At 36.5% G+C, this 22,117-nt stretch overlaps 1 long non-coding RNA gene across 1 annotated transcript in view; it reads left to right on the top strand.

The window, feature by feature from the left end:
* LOC114208148 (uncharacterized) overlaps window positions 1-22,117 on the top strand; it is a 45,565-nt gene that overhangs the window by 11,383 nt on the left and 12,065 nt on the right. Inside the window, exon 2 of the long non-coding RNA XR_003608987.2 lies at window positions 15,760-15,942. This is a non-coding gene — a long non-coding RNA (uncharacterized LOC114208148). The remainder of the gene's footprint in view (window positions 1-15,759; window positions 15,943-22,117) is intronic.

The following is a 22,117-nucleotide window of genomic DNA, read 5'->3' as shown; positions in this document are numbered from 1 at the left end:
CATGGTTAAGCCCAAAGTCAAAATGGTAGGGCACTACAAAATTAAGCCACAAATGTGAGGATATAGGCAGAGGTGAAAATGGAGGCCATCTCTGAAATTTAATGAGTTATTTAAATAACAGCATTATAAATTTGCTTCGAAGGTATGGTATAATCACTTTTGATATCCTCAGATTTATTTGGCAAAATACTAAGTAGATAGAGTCACAGAGGAAAATGATCCTATGTATGATATTTTAAAATTAGGGTTTAGAAGTAATACACATTAACTCTTAAACATCAAACATTACACAAACTATCCCCTTCTTGCCCCTTATTTACCATCAAAATGTCTATTCTGTTTTATATTATTTACAGTCTTACCTTTAAACTGAAGAGACAGTGTATGTATAGAGGAGTTTGATGTTCAGATATTACCACAGTATTATTATCTGAACTTTATTTCATAATTACTTGTTAGTACCACTGTGGTAATTATTTTTCATTCCTTATCAAAATAATACCATAATAGCAGAATGCAGACTTAAATAAAAGGCGGAAGGGGGAAATGAATAGTTGAGTTGCTATTCAGGGCTGAGGTGTTCAGAAAAGTTCTGGGTTCCACAAGCAGCCAAAGGGTGGCATGATGTCATGGGACAAAGGCAAAGGTGAAGTGGGGGGGCATTGAACACATAAGCTGCCATCACCCTTACTCCGGGACCTGAGGAGGAGCTGCACCAAGGGAATCACCAGAGTCAGCTCTCCTTCTCCTCAGCATGTAACCAGTAATTCCAATAACTCTCTCCATTTGAATCCAGCCCTTTCTAACCTGGTATCCTGGTGCAACCAGTATTATTGCTGTTGTTTTTTAAAGCACAAATATGATTATATTATTTCCTGACTTAACTTCCTACACTGGCCTCTAAATTGAAACCCCTGTGTACTCCATGATCAAACAGCAGCTCTCATATCCAGTCTCATCTCTTAGCACCCCTCATTGTATTGTTAAAAAACAGAGACGACCAACCAAACAAGGAATAAAAAGGGCTTTCCATTCCCTGACAGTGCTGCAATGTCTTGCTTTTGATCGTATAGACACCATACGCCCTTTGCACGAGAAAGCTCGCCTCCAGCCTGTCCCTATCCTGCCCTGCACCCAACGTGAGGCACACATGCCCATCCTTCTCTCCTTTCCCTCCTATTCTTCCTTCAGAGCTGGATTCAGATCCCGCTTTCTCCAGAAAGTCCTTCTGGAAAGCAGCCCTCTTCAAATTGGGTTAGTGCCCATCCTCCGGGAGCTCATAGGCTTCTGTATTCAACTCCATTGTAGCCTTTATCACTCGGTACTGAAATTGTCTACATATGTATCTTTCTCCTCTAAATGCAAGATTCTTGTGGCCAGGGATTGAGTCCCGTTTAGGATGGTAGCCCAAGTACCTAGCACACTGCCTGACACAGAAGGATGAATACTTGTATTTAAATTGAGGACCATCAGAGAAAAATAGGGATAATTGAATAGTTACATTATTGTTGCCAGAGAGTTTCTGAATGTATTCAGAAGAGTCAGCACTACCTTCAACTCTTCTTGCTTCATCACCCATTCTTTCAGTGTTGCAAGTGGGGACAAAATGCCTCCAATGTTCTAAAGATAAGGGAACAGACATTGTGCCTTTCTCATGCTTGAGGACATAGTGAGTCATAACAGGATGCTAATGGTTGCTGGAAACATCGTCTCTCTCTCTCTTCTGTTAAGTCCACCACCATTCACAATCAGCTGTGTCATCTCCAGATGTGCTCTTTTGCTATAAGTCATCAATATATAGCTTGAGCTGGGAAGCACATTCATATTGTTGGACCACCTGTTACCGGAACAGATCATGTTCAGGTAATTCTTTGTGGCTGATCTCAGGATTTGTTTAGATTCAGACTGTAACTAATTAGGATATTAAAACCTCTGTGTGTGTGTGTGTGTGTGTGTGTGTGTAAAAGGAAGAGAGTGTGTGTGTGACAGGAAGAACATGCAAAAAGGAAAAAATAACAAAAAATATATGCCTTCTATTATAACAATTAAAAAAAACTCTGTTAGCTTGAATTTAGAGTTGGGTATCTTTATTTTTCTGGGTACCGAACAACCCCAAAACACATTGGCTTAAAACAATAGCAACATGTATTTGCTCACTTGTATTTGGACAAGGCACAGTGGGCACAACTTGTATCTGATCTACTCTCTACTGCATTTTGAAGCGAGGGTGACTTCAAGGCTGGAGGCTCAAGTAATTTGAAGACTCACTTACCCACACATCTGGCAGTTGTGGGGTGGCTGGGGACAGCTACATGTAGCCTCTGTCTGTGGCAGCTTGGCTTCCTCACAGAATGACAGATGTGTTCCAAGGGCAAGCATCCAGACAGAGAGGGACAGAGAGCCAGAGCCAGAGCCAGACAGAGGCGGAAGCTATAACCCTTTTCTGAAAAGGGTAACCTTGGAAGTTTCACAGTGTCACTTCAAAATAATTTTTTGAATATGCAATATGCAAATATGAATCTAATGAATTTGCTAATAATTGCTTCTTTGTCTTAACTTTTATGTCTCTATGTAGACTGATATGTTTCACTACAAGATAAAATTTCCATTATTAATATTTTTAGGTCAGAAGGAAATATGTCTCAGTTTGCTCCTTATTATATATATATAAAATGGCATCAATAAGATAACTACTTATGACCTTACTTGAAGATTATTTTGCCAGGGATATGAAGCAACATTTATTCCATCATCATTCAACAATATTTAGCACATCTACCAAAATTTTGCATGCCTCCCAAAGCATATTTTAGACCAAAGCATAATTAAATTCATTTCAGACACCAAGAAACAAAGACAAACCTAAAGGATTTTACAGTTCTTTTATTTCCTGTAAAAGATCATTCTAAATAATATTTAGGTAATTCCAGTACTTGCTCTGTTCCTCTTCCTATAAGTAAAATTGTCCCAGTAGATCTGACCCCCAGAGATAATGATTCCCCTCGAGGATTGGAGCAGTTCAGAAAGGTGGCCTTTTTTTTCCCTATAGCACTCACCAGATACCATTTCATTATCATTATTTTTTTTATGTTATGTTAATCACCATACATTACAGCATTAGTTTTTGATGTAGTGTTCCATGATTCATTGTTTGTGTATAACACCCAGTGCTCCATGCAGAACGTGCCCTCTTTAATACCCATCACCAGGCTAACCCATCCCCCCACCCCGCTACCATCTAGAACCCTCAGTTTGTTTTTCAGAGTCCATTGTCTCTCATGGTTCATCTCCCCCTCTGATTTCCCCCCCTTCATTATTCCCCTCCTGCTATCTTCTTCTTCTTTTTTTTTTTTTAACATATATTGCATTATTTGTTTCAGAGGTACAGATCTGTGATTCAACAGTCTTGCACAATTCACAGCGCTGACCATAGCACATACCCTCCCCAGTGTCTGTCACCCAGCCACCCCATCCCTCCCACCCCCCACCACTCCAGCAACCCTCAGTTTGTTTCCTGAGATTAAGAATTCCTCATATCAGTGAGGTCATATGATACATGTCTTTCTCTGATTGACTTATTTCACTCAGCATAACACTCTCCAGTTCCATCCACGTCGTTGCAAATGGCAAGATCTCATTCCTTGATGGTTGCATAATATTCCATTGTATATATATACCACTTATTCTTTATCCATTCATCTGTTGATGGACATCTTGGCTCTTTCCACAGTTTGGCTATTGTGGACATTGCTGCTATAAACATCGGGGTGCACGTACCCCTTCGGATCACTACATTTGTATCTTTGGGGTAAATACCCAGTAGTGCAATTGCTGGATCGTATGGTAGCTCTATTTTCAACTTTTTGAAGAACCTCCATACTGTTTCCCAGAGTGGCTGCACCAGCTTGCATTCCCACCAACAGTGTAGGAGGGTTCCCCTTTCTCTGCATCCCCACCAACATCTGTCATTTCCTGACTTGTTAATTTTAGCCATTCTGACTGGTGTGAGGTGGTATCTCATTGAGGTTTTGATTTGGATTTCCCTGATCCTGAGCGATGTTGAGCACTTTTTCATGTGTCTGTTGGTCATTTGGATGTCTTCTTTCGAAAAATGTCTGTTCATGTCTTCTGCCCATTTCTTGATTGGATCATTTGTTCTTTGGGTGTTGAGTTTAAGAAGTTCTTTATCAATTTTGGATACTAGCCCTTTATCTGATATGTCATTTGCAAATATCTTCTTCCATTCTGTCAGTTGTCTTTTGGTTTTGTTGACTGTTTCTTTTGCTGTGAAAAAGCTTTTTATCTTGATAAGGTCCCAATAGTTCATTTTTGCCCTTGCTTCCCTTGCCTTTGGAGATGTTTCTAGGAAGAAGTTGCTGTGGCTGAGGTCGAAGAGGTTGCTGCCTGTGTTCTCCTTTAGGATTTTGATGGACTCCTGTCTCACATTTAGGTCTTTCAACCATTTTGAGTCTAGTTTTGTGTGTGGTGTAAGGAAATGGTCTAGTTTCGTTCTTCTGCATGTGGCTGTTCAATTTTCCCAACACCATTTGTTGAAGAGACTGTCTTTTTTCCATTGGACATTCTTTCCTGCTTTGTCAAAAATGAGTTGACCATAGAGTTGAGGGTCCATTTCTGGGCTCTCGATTCTGTTCCACTGATCTATGTATCTGTTTTTGTGCCAGTACCATACTGTCTTGATGATGACAGCTTTGTAATAGAGCTTGAAGTCTGGAATTGTGACGCTGCGAGCTTTGCTTTTCTTTTTCAACATTCCTCTGGCTATTCGGGGTCTTTTCTGGTTCCATACCAGACACCATTTCAAAGAGTTGACATGGGAAGGGAAGTGTCCTAACCCATTTTGCTTCTTTGCTCCTTCAAACATTGAAGGGAAGGGTTTTTTTCCTAAAATTAAAAAAAAAATTAGAAATAAAACAGTATGATTTCTATAAAAAGAGGTACTCTTCATAGAGGATTTTAAGATATTACAAATCTGTCCTGAGGCAGATATGCAATAGCTCTGTGCCTTATGGATATTGTCCTTTGCATAAAAACAATGAATATAAAGACTTTTTTTTTTTACCATATGTGCCTCCTGTGAAGAGAAACTAGTGTAAAAGTATATATTTGTATATATGTATATATGTGTGTGTGTATGTATATGTGTATGTATATATATATATATAATTATTATATTATATATATATATAATCTCCTATTGGTTCTATTTCTTTGGAGAACCCTGACTAATAGCGATGGAAACTTAACCTTTTGTATCTAACACTTAGGACTATCTCCCCATTCTTCTTCCAACAAACATGAACAAGTTTATAAAAATGACCTTAGCTGCTAGCTTAGTAAGAAATTAGGAGATTAAGTTACTGAATAGATAGTTCAAGAAATACACACACAAACAAATGGGCTCTTCCTGGACTGGATTCCAATTAACCTCAACTCAAGATGTTCTCTGACTTCATGGAGAGTCATCTTTAGTTCGAAGATTCTGCCAACTGTCCCAAAAAACAGCCCAGAGACTCTCTGTCCACTAGAGGTGTGCAGAGATTGAAAAACTAAAGAAAATCACCTGAGACTCTTTGAGTTTAAAAGAACAACATCCAAGAGAACCATAACGAAATATGGCCTTCAATGTTAGGAAGCTATGTGGGGTTGAAAAAAAACCTAGGGTAAGATACTTTAGAGGATTCAGAGCAAGAAAATGATAAGAGATTAGATTTGGATCTACAAGATACCTATTAAAGACCATAATTTATCATTAAAACTAGAAAACTTTTTCAAAAAGTGAAAGGGGATACCACTAATAATTGTGTTAAATATATATAAAACTGGGACTTTGGGGGCAAACTGGAATTTATAGACACCCTACATGTAAATCAAAGGACACTTCTTGTTGACTTTGCCCACATCGAATTCTCTCCAAAGGAAGATTGTTGAGTGCCAGAGAAGAGGTAAAGGAAAGAAGGACTGACACAGGGAGCTGCAGGGAAACACAGTATATTTTTACATAAAGTTTAAGTCAACTATAAACAAAAATACAGCCATTATAAAACATGGGGGAAACACAGGAAGATAGAAATAGAAAAACAACAAATATTACAGGGTATGTCTATTTGGTCTTTTTTTAAACTCATAGTTACATGTGTATTTTTAATCCTATTGTATTCAAACTTACACACCTCATGTTAAAAATTTAAGTTGTAACAGAGGTATTTCTATGTTGGCTCAAATTGTTTGAAATATGATTCCAAGAGCTGCATAAAACTTTACTTAGTGGCAATAATCTTGTTTCCTAAGCCACTGTCTTTTTTTCCAATATTTAGATGGCTTTAAAATTTTCACTATTCTTATTAATGTACAAGTCAATGTCAATGAGCATCTTTGTGCACAGTACTCTTTTCCCCTTACAATAAATTTCCTTCCTTAATCTTTAAAAGTGAAATACCAGATCAAACAGTTTGAAGGCTTCTGATGCTCTTAATTTATCCCCACCCTCCAAAAAAGTGTTGAACATTCTGCCCAGTAATCTCTGAATACATCTATTTCACCTTGAATAATTTATCCACCTTGAGCATTAGCACTTAAACTTTTGCTCTTTCTAAAGGAAAAATTATTATTGTCTGAGCTTGCATTTCTTTTATTGCAAGTGAAATCAAATACTTTTCCATTGTTATTCTAAACAGTTATATTTCCTATAGTACAACAATGTTCAACTTGTTAGTTTCAGGACATTTTGACCTCTTAAAAATATTAAGGACCTTAGAGTTTTTGCTCATGTGGGTCAAATCCTTTGACATTTTACCATATTAGAAATTAAAACTGAGAAGTTTTAAAACATGTACTTATTACTTCACTGAAAAAATAAATCTATTACATGTTATCACATATAACATTTTAAAGAAAAATAGTAATTTCCAAAACAAAAGATTTTTGAGAAGAGTGGCATTATTTTACATTTTTACAAATATTTTTAATGTCAGACTGATTAGAAGACAACTGAATTCTCATACTTGCTTTGGTATGCAGTCAGTTACAATATGTTGCTTTGGCTGAATTATATACAGAAAATCCAGTCTCTCACTGATATGTAACCCTTCTTTACCAACTACAGTTGACCCTTGAACATTACAGCCTTGAACTGTGTGGGTCTACTTATACGCAGATTTTTTAAATCTGCGTACTGTACTTTTGAGATAAAAAGAGTACTTAGAGTACAGTACTCTAAATGTATTTTCTTTTCCCTAGCTTCCTTTATTGTAAGAACACAGTAATACTCATCACCGGGCTAACCCATCCCCTCACCCCCTTACCTTCTAAAACCCTCAGTTTGTTTCTCAGAGTCCATAGTCTCTCATGGTTCATCTCCCCCTCCGATCCCCCCCCCTCATTTTTCCCTTCCTACTCCTAATGTCCTCCACGCTATTCCTTATGTTCCACAAATAAGTGAAACCATATGATAATTGACTTTCTCTGCTTGACTTATTTCACTTAGCATAGTCTCCTCCAGTCCCATCCATGTTGATGTAAAAGTTGGGTATTCATCCTTTCTGATGGCTGAGTAATATTCCATTTTATATCTGGACCACATCTTCTTTATCCATTCGTCTGTTGAAGGGCATCTCGGCTCTTTCAACAGTTTGTTATTGTGAACATTGTTGCTAGAATACTGGGGTGCATATGGCCCTTCTTTTCACTACATCTGTGTCTTTGGGGTAAATACCCAGGAATGCAATTGCTGGGTCATAGGGTAGCTCAATTTTTAATTTTTTGAGGAACTTCCAAACTCTTTTCCAAAGTGGCTGTACCAACTTTCATTCCAACCAACCATGTATGAGAGTTCCCCTTTCTCCACAACGTCGCCAACATTTGCTGTTTCTTGCCTTGTCAATTTTTGCCATTCTAACTGGTGTAAGGTGGTATCTCAATGTGTTTTGATTTGAATTTCCCTGATGGCTAATGATGATGAACATTTTTTCATGTGTCTGTTAGCCATTTGTATGTCTTCTTTTGAGAAACATCTGTTAATGTCTTCTGCCCATTTTTTGACTTGATTATTTGTTTTTTGGGTGTTGAGTTTGAGAAGTTCTTTATAGATCTTGGATATCAGCCCTTTGTAGTGTCATTTGCAAATATCTTCTCCCATTCTGTGAGTTGCCTCTTGTTTTGTAGACGATTTCCTTTGCTGTGCAGAAGCTTTTTATCTCAATGAAGTCCCAAAAGTTCATTTTTGCTTTTGTTTCACTTGCCTTTGGAGATGTATCTTGAAAGAAGTTGCTATGGCCAATGTTGAAGAGGTTACTGCCTATGTTCTCCTCTAGGATTTTGATGGATTCTTGTCTCACATTGAGATCTTTCAACCATTTTGAATTTATCTTTGTGTATGAAGTTAGAGAATTGTCAACTTTCATTCTTCTGTATATAGCTACCCAATTTTCCCAGCACCATTTATTGAAGAGACTGTCTTTTTTCCATTGCCTAGTTTTTACTGCTTTATCGAAGATTATTTGACCATAGAGTTGAGGGTCCATATCTGGGCTCTCTATTCTGTTCCATTGGTCCCATATGTCTGTTTTTGTGCCAGTACCATGCTGTCTTGGTGATCACAGCTTTATTCCCTGCATATTCTTAGACTGTAATGCTTTAAAACTGGAACTCAATCACAAGAAAAAATTTGGCAGAAATTCAAACACTTGGAAGCTAAAGACCACTCTGCTCAAGAATGTTTGGGTCAACCAGGAAATCAAAGAAGAACTTAGACAATTTATGGAAACCAATGAGAACAAAAACACACCGGTCCAAAACCTATGGGATACTGCAAAGGTGGTCCTAAGGGGGAAATACATAGCCATCTAAGCTTCACTCAGAAAAATAGAAAATTCCCAAATTCAACAACTAGCTTTACACCTTAAAGAACTGGAGAAAAAACAACAAACAATGCCTAAGCCATGCATTAGAAGAGAAATAATTAAGATTAGAGCAGAGATCAATGAATTAGAAACCAGAAACACAGTAGATCAGATCAACAAAACTAGAAGTTGGTTCTTTGAAAGAATTAATAAGATCAATAAACCACTGGCCAGACTTATCCAAAAGAAAAGAGAAAGGACCCATTAATAAAATTATGAATGAAAGGGGAGAGATCACGACTAACACCAAGGAAATAGAAACAATTATTAGAAATATCAACAACTATATGTCAATAAATTAAGCAACCTGGAAGAAATGGATGCCTTTCTAGGAACCTATAAGCTACCAAGACTGACACAGGAAGAAATTGATAACCTGAATAGGCCAATAACCAGTAGCAAGATTGAAGCAGTGATCAAAAACCTCCCAAAAACAAGAGTCCAGGGCCTGATGGATTTCTTGCAGAATTCTACCAAACATTCAAAGAAGAAATAATACCTACTCTCCTGAAGCTGTTTCAAAAAATAGAAACAGAAGGAAAGCTCCCAGACTCATTCTATGAGGCCAGCATTACCTTGATCCCCAAACCAGGCAAAGACCCCATCAAAAAGGAGAATTTCAGACCGATATCCCTGATGAATATGGATTCCAAAATTCTCAACAAAATCCTAGCTAATAGGATCCAACAGTACACTAAAAGGATCATCCTGGGTACCTGGGTGGCTCAGTCGTTAAGTGTCTGCTTTCAGCTCAGGTCATGATCCCAGGGTCCTGGGATGGAGCCCTGCTCCATCCTGCTCTGCGGGAAGCCTGCTTCTCCCTCTCCCACTCCCCCTGCTTGTGTTTCCTCTCTCTCTGTTGAAAAATAAATAAAATCTTTAAAAAATAAAAGTAAAATAAAAGGATCATCCACCACGACCAAGTGGGATTTATCCCTGGGATGCAACATTAGCAAACTAATCAATGTGATAGAACACATTAATAAGAGGAGAGAGAAGAACCATATGGTCCTCTCAATTGATGCAGAAAAAGCATTTGACAAAATACAGCATCCTTTCCTGATTAAAACTCTTCAGAGTATAGGGATAGAGGGAACATTCCTCAATTGCATAAAATTCATCTGTGAAAAACCCACAGTGAATATCATCGTCAATGGGGAAAAGCTGAGAGCCTTTGCCTTAAGATCAGGAACAATACAAGGATGCCCACTCGTCACTATTCTTCAACATAGTACTAGAAGTCCTAGGTGTTCTTTTTCAATGATACATCAGAACTCAACAAGTGGTTGTTTCTTAAGGATTACTTAAAAAAAGTAATCTGAAACCATGTCAATGAAATTTTAGTGTTCTTTTCATTAAAATCCATCGGTGTTTCTAGCCTTTGAATAGATTTTTTTATCCATCCATGATTTTAAAATATCCTGCCTTAGCTTTTTAAAAAATATTAGTTCACTGAGTAATGCAAGTCTTCCAAATGTTATCATATTTCATTATAAAACGTCAAAACTCAAACTTGTTAATGTTACCACCAATATCATCAGAAAAATCTTGAAGAACTAGAAAGATATCAAGTTCACAATGACCGTTACATATTTTCCAAGATTCTAATTTTCACTTGAAAGCTCAGATTTTATCATTGGCAAGTGACAGGCTCACTTCCTTCAATTTCAAAAAAATTTCTGCCAAATATTCTAAGTCTGAATAGCGATAATTTGCCTGTCATTTCTTTCAAGTAAAAATGTTTCATGAAAAAAAATAGCTAGTTCAACTTGCAATTTAAACAATGACAAAGTGCTTTCTCAAGATGCTATTGTACTTTGGTACTCAACAGAAATGCTTTGCTCATACTTCCCATTTTGTCACACAGAAAATTAATAATACGTGTTCTAAAGGATTAAGATTTAATAAAATCCATAACATAACTTTTCCTGCTTCATCAAGGACATTCTTCAGTAAAATTGGCCTTTTTGTTTTCTTCATTTTGTTTTGTTCTGCTTTACTATGAGTACATAGCAGTGGAAAATGCAATGATACGACTTTGGTGCCATTGTCTTGCTTCATGCTCAGACACCAACAGTTTACCCACCATGGCTTTTGAACAATGTCAACATAGAGTGCCTTGGGGACTTCCAGGGGTCCACACACAATACAGTCAGACCACTACTACTAAAGTGAATTTTTTATTCTCATCCTTTCTTCATTTGCCTATCAGAGGTTTCCTGGGTATAGGTTCATTATATACCATAGATATTAACCTTTTGTTATAATATTTGCTATTGAAATTATTTTTTTATTCACAGATTTTTAAACATTTATATACTCTTATTCATTGGATGTTTTTTGTGTGTAATGCCATTTCTTGCTTTCTTTTTTTTTTTAAGATTTTATTTATTTATTTGAGAGAGAGAGAATGAGAGATAGAGAGCATGAGAGGGAAGAGGGTCAGAGGGAGAAGCAGACTCCCTGCTGAGCAGGGAGCCCGATGTGGGACTCGGTCCCGGGACTCCAGGATCATGACCTGAGCCGAAGGCAGTCGCTTAACCAACTGAGCCACCCAGGCACCCTCTTGCTTTCTTTTTTATTCAACTTTTATTGATATATCTGTAGATTCACATACAGATGTAAGAAATAATACACAGAGATCCCCAGAACCTTTTAGCAAGGTTTCTCCCCAGTGGTAACAAGTGAGCAAAATAAAACAAAATATTTTTTTGCAAAAAAAAAATAGTATAATATTGCAACCATGTTATTGATATTGATACAATGCATTGGTTTTGTTCAGATTTCCCAGTTTGATTTTTACTCATTTGTGTGTATGAAGTGTGTGTATTTACTTCTACATAATTTTCTCACACGTGTAGGCACCTGTGTCCAGTCAAAATACTGAACAGTTCCATCAAAAACTAATGATGTGATGTATGGTGATTAACATAATAATGAAAAAATGAAAAAAAAATACTGAACAGTTCCATTACCTCGAAAACCCCTTGTGTTTCCCTTTTATAACCATGGCCACATGCCTTCTACCTCCCCTCTTTCCCTATCACTAACCTCTGAAAAACCATGAATCTGTTTTTCTAATTTCTAAAATTTTCTCAAAAACACTGTATAAATGGGGGCGCCTGGGTGGCTCAGTTGGTTAAGTGTCTGCCTTCAGCTCAGGTCATCATTCCAGGGTCCTGGGATCAAGCCCCGCGTGGGGCTCCCTGCTCAGTAGGGAGTCTGCTTCTCTGTCTCCCTCTGCTCCTCCCCTCCACTTGTGCTCTCTTTCTAGTAAACAAAATCTTTAAAAAAAAAAAAGCTGTATGAATTGAAACGTAGAACATGTAACCTTTTGGAAGTGGCTTTCTTTTGCTCAACATACTTCCCTAAAGATGCTTCCAAGTGGTTCTGTTTCAGTGGTCAATTCCTTTTTATTGCTTAGCGGTAGTCCATGGTAAGTATGTGCCACAGTTTAGCCAATCACCCATTTAGAGGTATCTGGGCTCATTACAGGTTTTGACTATCACAAATAGAGTGGCTATGAACATGTGTATACAGAATTTTGTTTAAATACAACTTCTTATTTCTTTAAGATAAATATCCAAGAGTGTAGTTATTGGGTCATATGGTAGTTGCATGTTTAACTTTGTATGTATGTGTGTGGTAAAAGATACATAAGATGAAATTTGCATTTTAAACCATTTTTATGTGTACAATTCAGTGGCATTAAGTATGTTCACATTGTTGTGTCCCCTTGACAATCTCCAGAGCATTTTCCTCATACAAAACAAAAACTCATTACCTATTAAACAATAACTCCCCATGACCCCTCCTCCCCAGCCCACTATATAATCACTATTCTACATTCTGTATATAAACTGACCATTCTAGACACCTCTTATAAGTGGAATCATAAAATATTTATTCTTGTGTATTTGGCATATTTAATTTAGCATGTTTTCAAGGTTTATCCATGTTGTAATATGAGTCAGAATTCCATTCCTTTTAAGGCTGAAGTGTATATCATTATATGTACATATTGTTTTGTTTATCCATTCAGCCATAGATGGATGCTTGTGTTGCTTCCACACTTTGGCTCTTGTGAATACTGTTGTTCTGAATGTGGTGTACAAATATCTCTTTAAGTTCTTGATTTCAATTCTTTTGGGTATATACCCAGAAATGAAATTTCTGGATCATATGATAATTCAGTGTTTAATTTTTTGAGGAACTACCATACTGTTGGTCACCATTTTACATTCCCACAAGGGTTCCAATTTCTCCATATCCTCACCAGCACTTGTTGTTTTCTGCTTTTTTTCTTATTTAATAGTAGCCATCCTAAGAGGCGTGCATATTTAGCTCTATTGGAAATGCCAAGTTGTTTTCCAGAGCGACTGTGCCATTTTACATTCCTGTAGGACTGATTCAGGTTCTCTGCATTGTCTTTTGCATTTGGTGTTGTCACTATTTTTTTTTATTTCAGGAACTATGACAGACGGGTAATGATATCTCATTGTATTTTTAATTTGCCTTTCTCCAATGGCTAATTATGTTGAACATCTTTTCATTTGCCGTCTGTATATTTTCTCTGATGAAATTTCTCTTCATGTCTTTTGTCTATTTTCTTTCTTTCTTTCTCTTTTTTATAATTTTTTTATTATGTTAGTCACCATTCAGTACATCATTAGTTTTTGATGTAGTGTTCCATGATGCATTGTTTGCGTATAACACCCAGTGCTCCATGCAATACGTGCCCTCTTTAATACCCATCACCAGGCTAAATACTAATCCTTTATCAGATACGTGGTTTGAAAATATTTTCTCCCAGTCTGTAGCTTTATTTTTACATCTTCCTCACTTGGTGTTTTCCAAAGAAGAAATTTTTAACTTCAATGAAGTTCAGCTTATCAATTTTTCCTCTTATACATTGTGCTTTGGTGTCAGTCCTAAGAACTTTTTGCCTAGCCCTAGATCCTGAAAAAGATTCTCATTGTTTTTTATAAAAATTTTTAATAAACATTGTAAAACATAATACACATTATGAACATTTTATGGTTTTATGTTTACATTTAAGTCGACAAGTCATTTTGAGTTAATTTTTGTATAAGATGTGAAGTTTGGGTTGAAGTTCAAATTTTTGCTTATGAATTTTCAATTGCTCTACCAGCATTTATTGAAAAGTTTCCCTTCCTCCACTGGATTATTTTTATACCTTTGTCAAAAATTATTTGAGCATTTTTGTATGGGTCTATTTCTAGGTTCTCTACTCTGTTCCATGGTTTTAAGTGTCTATTCCTCTGCTAATACCACGCTGCCTTGATTACTATAGCCACAAACTAATAGCAAGCCTTGTCCCACTTTATTCTTCTTTTTCAAGGTTGTCTTAGCTATTCTAAGGTCTGTGCCTATTCATATAAATTTTAGAATAAGCTTGTCTATATTTACAAAAAAAAAACTTGCTGGGATTTTAATAGTAATTGCATTGAACCTATAGATCAATTTGGAGGAATTTATACCTTTACTATGTTGAATCTGCCAGTCCATGAATAGAATAGGTCAATCTTATCTAGGTTTGCTTTAATTTTTTTCACAAGCCATTTGTAATTTTCATCATATGGATCCTAAAATGTCCTTTTTTAATATATATTTTTTAAAGATTTTATTTATTTGACAGAGAGACACAGCAAGAGAGGGAACACAAGCAGGGGGAGTGGGAGAGGGACAAAGCAGGCTTCCCGCCGAGGAGAGAGCCTGATGCGCGGCTCGATCCCAGGACCCTGGGACCATGACCTGAGCCGAAGGCAGACGCTTAATGACTGAGCCACCCAGGTGCCCCTTTTTATACATTTTTTTAAAGATTTCATTTATTTACTTGAGAGAGAGAAAAGCGAGAGAGAGAGCCCAGGGGGAGAGGGACAAACAGACTCCCCACTGAGCAAAGAGCCCAATGCAGGACTCTATCCCAGGATCCCCAAAATCATGACCTGAGCCAAGGGTAGATGCTTAACTGACTGAACCACCCAAGTGCCCCCTTGAAATGTCCTTTAAAGAGTACACCTAAGCATTTCATTTTTTGGAGTAATTTTAAATGGTATTGCATTTCTAATTTTGGTTTCAACATGTGTAATTGTTCATGTACAGATGTATGATTGATTTTTGTATGTTGATCTTGTATCCCGTGATCTTGCTGAATTCACTTATTAGTTCTAGGATTTTCTTTCTTTCTTTTTTTTTTTTTTTTTTTTTGGTGGATTCCCTGAGATTGTGTTTTAGACAATAATGCAATAATGTCATCTGTAAATAGGGAAAGTTTTATTTTTTCCTTTTCCACATTGTATGCCTTTCGTCTCTTTTTCTGACCTAAATGTAGTCGCTAGAACATTCAGGACTAAGTTGAATAAGAATGGTGAAAGTGTACATATTTCTACTGCTTTTAAACTCAGAAAACTTTCTCCCTTCAGAGATTTGATAATAATGGTTTCTATGTTCACCTAATTTTGTTTCTCTTTTATTTTTTTACACTACTTATGTGATCTTTAGAATTATTTAAAGCCCTTCAAATTCAACATTTTCTTCTATAAAATGGGGTTATTAACATTTGTTACTAAAGTTAATAAAAAAGAATGTATAAAATAATATAAGCAACTCAAACATAATTTGTTTCAGCAAACAGTTGTTAGTCTTTGAGAGGTGTAATATAATAGCGCTTTACCCAGCCCAAGTTTAGTAGCAGTTAGAAGAAAATTGTAGAAGTCAGGCAGATGAAATAAAAATAAAACCTTTACTATTGATAAAGCTCTGTTGGTGGATATGGCTTGGAGTGGAAGTCAAATGACACTTTTGTTCTCTCTGCAAGACTCACCTTGGAATATATACTTCCCACCACCCCTGAAAGAAAGAGCCTCCAGAGGAGAAGAACTTATCCAGCCTTGCACTGGTCTGTAGCAAAGAGGAAGAAAGGAACAAAGCACAGGACTTTTGATAGTTTACTACCACCTACCTGAGGGACATGGACTGATGGCTGTTAACAATCAACCAGGTAACACTCTCAGACGTTTGAGGGCTGTTTGCTGAATGGTAATGATTATTGCCTGTTATTATTACATAGTAGTAACAAACTAAATTTGTAATTTATATTGGTACATTGCATAAGGAGAGGATATAATAGCTTTTTCTTCCAGATGGCTGGTCAAATATACCAATTTACAAATTACTCCTCTTTTCCAGACAGATATCTTTTAACTCCCTTAAAAAAAAAAATCTGTTTTAGGGCTTAGCTATCAGTTTGAAACTCTATCTCCAAATGTGTTGCTAATACTACAGTTTTTACCTTTATGTATTTTAGTAGTTTGTTAAACTAACTTCTCTCACCCACTCTCACTACTAATTACATAATTTATTAAGAATCTTCTTGCTACCATTTCCTGATTATTCTTTCAGATAATCTGTTTCTATAAAGAATATAATTTTCTATCAGTTGGAAAAGTAATTTTCTCTTTTCTAATAATAGCTTTGATTCCTTGACCCATCAAATGTACTTGGCACCTGGAAGAGGACATTGGTTTTGTTAAAAGAAAGCTGAAGGTCAATTCTATCGCCTCACTCTTATAGGCTGCTTTTGAAACCATAACTATATATGTACAGGTTTTTCCATTTACAATGTGAACTCATCCATCACTCCTTGTGCTTTAAAGAGCCCCCAATTTTCTCTCCTGCTGTCAGTGTTTGAGGTCATTCTGACACAGAGAAATTCAAAGCTACTGTGATAATTTAGATACAACAACCATTTGCAAGTAATATGTAGTTGTTACTGTAATAAAAGCTAGAGATACAAATGCTTGCAACAACTCTGTTAGGTTAAGAATGTTACTGAAGCAAAAATTGATACTCAGAAAGACAATTTACTTATAACTCAAGGGTTTCTGGCTACTACTCCCATGGAGTGATAGTAAGATGGACCATTCATTGTGCACTTCAATTAAGCTAGAATTCTTGCTATCAATTTAGCTTGCCGAAATGTCACTGTGATAGGATAATATTATCCTCAATAAGTCTTTCCCTTGTACAGTTCCCTTCCCTTTGAGTATGGGTGGACCCCATGAATGTGATGAGCTATCACTCCTGTGATTATCGTGGGTTTTTCCTCCAGGAACCCTATCAAGTCTTCACAGTGAAGAGTCAGGAAAGATCCCATTAAGGATCTGACAGAGGGAATGGGAAAGTAACCATTTTGAAACATGCTCAGAGCATTCTTCATATGAAAGAGCTACTATTCAGGTGAAAATGCTTTACCAAAGCCTCATCCCACCAGGCCTAAAAGTAATAACTAACTTGGGATGGATGGGGTGCCTGGATGATAGACATTGGGGAGGGTATGTGCTATGGTGAGCACTGTGAATTGTGTAAGACTGATGAATCACAGATCTGTACCTCTGAAACAAATAATACATTATATGTTAAAAAAAAAAAAGAAGATAGTAGGAAGGGAAAAATGAAGGGGGGGAAATCAGAGCGGGGGACGAACCATGAGAGACGATGGACTCTGAGAAACAAACTGAGGGTTCTAGTGGGGAAGGGGTTGGGGGATGGATTAGCCTGGTGATGGGTGTTATAGAGGGCACATACTGCATGGAGCACTGGGTGTTATACGCAAACAATGAATCATGGAACACCACATCAAAAACTAATGATGTAATGTATGGTGATTAACATAACATAATAAAATTTTAAAAATGTTAAAAAAAAAAGAACAATAACTAACTTCAGTCCCCTCCAGCCATCCTGTCTCACCTAAAAAGGAAAAAAAAAAAAAAATCTAAGGAACACTTGTAAAGGTCATAGCCTGGGGCACTGGCTCACTAACAGACTGAGATTTAATCATAAGATTATAGAATGCTTTCCTTTTAATACCTTAACCATCACAGCAACAAGACTCCAGAATAATAACAGTGGATTACAGCTAAAAGAGCTTCAAGTCTCAGACTTTGAGAAAGAACTTCTAGGAATGCCCAAAGACAACAGGGGTACAAAAAAGAGAACACTAGAGGAATTTAAAGTTTCTGATGTCTACAGCTCCATAAAAACAATAAACATAGCTCAATTTCTAGCCATATTAACATGAACCCACACAATAAACGCCTTTAAATCAGTTATTACCCTATGCATCATGTCTGGTTTTCAGGAAAAATAGCAAGGTATGCTAAATGACAAAAACAAACAGTTTCAAGAGACAAAGCAATCTTAAAACCAGACACCGATATAACACAGGGGATTTAAAATAATTAATTATTAATATGTTAAGAGCTCTAATGGAAAACATAGACAACATGCAAGAACACATGGTTAATGTAAGCAGAGAGATGGAAACTTTAAGAAAGAATTAAAGAAGTGCTAGGAAAAAAAAACTGTAATAGAAATAAAGAATACATTTGATGGGCTCATCAGCAGACTGGCACATGGCCAAAGGAAGAATCAGTGAGGTTTAACATATGTCATTGGAAACTTCCAAACTGAAATACAGAGAAAAAAGAATGAAAACAAAATCCAGAACATTCAAGAACTGTGGAAAATTTCAAAAAGGTGTAACATATGTATAAATGGAATACAAAAGGAGAAGACAGAAAAAAACAGAAGAGATATTTAAATAATGGCCAAGAATTTCCCAAAATTAATGACAGACACTATGGCCAAGAATTTCCCAAAATTAATGACAGACACCAAGCCATAGATCCAGGAAGCTCTGAGAACATCAAGCAGGATAAATACCAAACAAAAAAACAAACTACACATAGGCATATCGTATTCAAATCACAGAAAATTAAAGACAAAGAGAAAGCCAAAGATACCATAAAACTACAGGCCAGTATCTCTGATGAAAATAGTTGCAGAAATTCTTGACAAATATTAGCAAACCAAATTGAACAATACTTTTAAAGGATAATTCTACATGCAGAGATGCAAGGATGATTCAACACCCACCATGTGGAGGAAAAAGGAACTCTTGTGCACTATTGGTGGGAATGTAAATTGGTGCAGCCATTAAGGAAAACAGTATAGATGTTGCTCAAAAAATTAAAAATAGAATTATCATATGATCCAGCAGTTCCACTTAAATACTAACTTAAAAAGATATATGCACCCTCATGTTCATTGCAGCATTATTTACAATAGCCAAGATATGGAAACAACCTGTGTTTATCATGGATGAGTAGATAAAAATTTATATATATAAAATATTACATACATACAATGGAATATTATTCAACCATTAATAATGAAATATTGCCATTTGTGATGACATGGATGAAACTTGAGGGCATTATGCCAAGTGAAATAAGTCAGACAGAGTAAGATAAATACTGTGTGATCTCACTTGTATGGGGAATCTAAAAAACAAACAAAAAAGCAATAAAACCATGAGAGACTATGGATTCTGAGAAACAAACTGAAGGTTCTAGAGGGGAGGGTGTGGGGGGATGGGTTAGCCTGGTGATGGGTATTAAAGAGGGCACGTACTGCATGGAGCACTTGGTGTTATACGCAAACAATGAATCATGGAACACTACATCAAAAACTAATGATGTAATGTGTGGTGATTAACATAACATAATAAAATAAAATTTTAAAAAATTCAATAAAACCAAGTTTATAGATACAGAGAACAGATTGTTAGTTACCAGAGGCAGGGATTGTGTGGGGGCAAAAGGTATGAGGGGGGGTCAAAAGGTATAAACTTCCAGTTAAGATTTAAATAAGTTATGATAACATAATGTATAGTATGGAGACTGTAGTTAGTAATACTGCATTGCATATTTGAAAGTTCCTGAGAGAATAAATCTTAAAAGTTATCATAAGAAAAATAAGTTTTATAAAGATGTATGGTGAAGGGAGTTTAACTAGACTTATTGTGGTGATCATTTTGCAATATATACAAACATCCAATCATTATGTTGTACTAATAATGTTGTGTATCAATTATAGTTCAATTAAAAAAAGGAATAAGGGCCAAGGTTTTTAAATTTAACTGGTGCTGATTTGTACAAACTGGATTTCATGTCCTCCAATGATGCAGGTAATCAAATACTGGCATTTCCTAGGCACATATGTGGGCTCCATGGGAGCCTCTGAACTACAGTTTCTTGACATGGGTAATAAACTCCCTGACTGACCCAGATGACCCCTCCTAAGCTCCCATCTCTAGTGGTTTATTACCGGAGTAATTCTTCACTTGCAGGAGATCACCACTGAGTGAAACAGTTTTAAGAAACTTGAGTTTAGCTACCTTCGATGGTACCTACTTGGCCAATGGGAAACTCCTCCACATTCTTTTTTTTTAAATATTTTTTATTATTATGTTATGTTAATCACCATACATTACATCATTAGTTTTTTGATGTAGTGTTCCACGATTCATTATTTGCGTGTAACACCCAGTGCTCCATGCAGAACGTGCCCTCTTTAATACCCATCACCAGGCTAATCCATCCCCCCACCCCCTCCCCTCTAGAACCCTCAGTTTGTTTCTCAGAGTCCATAGTTTCTCATGGTTCTTTTACTCCTCCACATTCTTGCCAGAAATTTTTCTTTAAGTGGAGCTGCTCTCATTACTTGCCTGTCTCCTTGCCTTGACATTATAAGCTATTCCCACCAGCCTCCTGACTTCAGAGATCTTCAGACAGAAGAAGGGGCCAGTTCTATGTTCACATTTCTTAGCCCTAGCGAACATCCATCGCTTTTCTCTTAAGAGCGCTTTCACTGCACTCATTCCTTGCCTGAATCTATTCAGGCAGGTTGCAATGATGCAACCTGCATCATTGGAGGACATGAAATCCAGTCTGTACAAATCAGCACCAGTTAAATTTAAAAACCTTGGCCCTTTTTCCTTTTTTTAGGAATGGTTCTCAAATTTCGAGAATTTAGATGATTCTTTGGGAAGTCCCCATAGGCTTAAGGCAGGGATGGGAAAAAAATCTAAATGTTCCCCACCCCTGTGTAATCTCTTCCTTGAATTCTTCCAAAGAACTAAATGTCAGGGTGAACATACAGAGGACTGAGTTAGGCACCTCTGAGTGGGTCCATAGAAATATGTCTTGCAGATTTATTTAGAAACCGAGGGTACCTGTAACCTATTCTCCATTGCTTTACAGACCTAGAAGCATCCCAGGACAACAGAATAAATGTCTTTCCCTCTGGGCTTTCTCTCCCTGAATAATGCCTGCAATTGATGAATAAGTAACTGTATATAATATATATTGCTAGGCAGTAGTCTATGAGCTTTACATGTATGAATGCCTGATGCCTTCTTTTTCCAGAATATAAAGATTTAGGTTAATTTATAAAGAGATATACAAAGCAAAAAGATAACATAAATTAGAACTGATGTAAAGAAATAAGAAGGTAGTAACATATATTAGAGCCAGAAATAAGGCTAATCTGCAAATGTACTCCATGAAATTCTAAATATTTGCAAAACAGAGGACTCAATTTTTGGCTTTAATTTTTGTTGTGGGGAAGAAAAAAAAAAACAGAAAGGGAAGCATGATCAGCTCCATCAGTTATCTAAAAGATCAATGCTCACGAGGACACCCAGTACCAACAGAAATGCTAAGAAGTTTGTCCTCCTTAGGAAGAGATTCTAAAGTGCAAAACACTATTTCTCCACAAGTAAACACTTAGCTCCATCACTATGAGAGATTAATTAATATTATTCCTTTTCTTCCTGTTTTATTCCATGATAGTCCCCAGGCTTGGATACAGAAAGGAAAAAACTGGTATTGAAGCCTTAGGAAAAGTCAGGGAAAATTTGAACACAGATGAAAATCAATATAGACCTTATACTTGGGAGTTTTCAAGTCTAAATAAGCTTTCTTAGGAATTAGTTCTTCAGATAACAACAATGATAATTGTCAATTATCTACCAATAACTCATAGAATTTTAATATGTAAACACTTTTGCTTCTTAAACTTAGCAAAATTTATAAGAATTAAAATTTCCCTAAAATGCATTCACTATAATTTGCATAAGAGCAAAAAACTTGCTACTTAATAAGTATGCAAACATGTAGCATTCTCTAAGTAGCAGAAAATGAGATTCTTTTATCTCTTGTTATGAGTATTTCTTAAACCCAGCTCCATAGTTGAAATGTCAAATTACTCACCCAAATTATTAAAAATCATAATGAAATAATGCTAGAAACCAATTTCCCTTGGGGAGA

Source organism: Eumetopias jubatus, unplaced genomic scaffold, assembly GCF_037043125.1.
Source record: "Eumetopias jubatus isolate StellerSeaLion01/CBP00866 unplaced genomic scaffold, mEumJub1_p1.0 scaffold_2, whole genome shotgun sequence".
Taxonomy (NCBI): Eukaryota; Metazoa; Chordata; class Mammalia; order Carnivora; family Otariidae; genus Eumetopias; species Eumetopias jubatus.
Note: the sequence above shows the minus strand (reverse complement) of the source record. Positions and strands in the feature narration are given on the sequence as shown.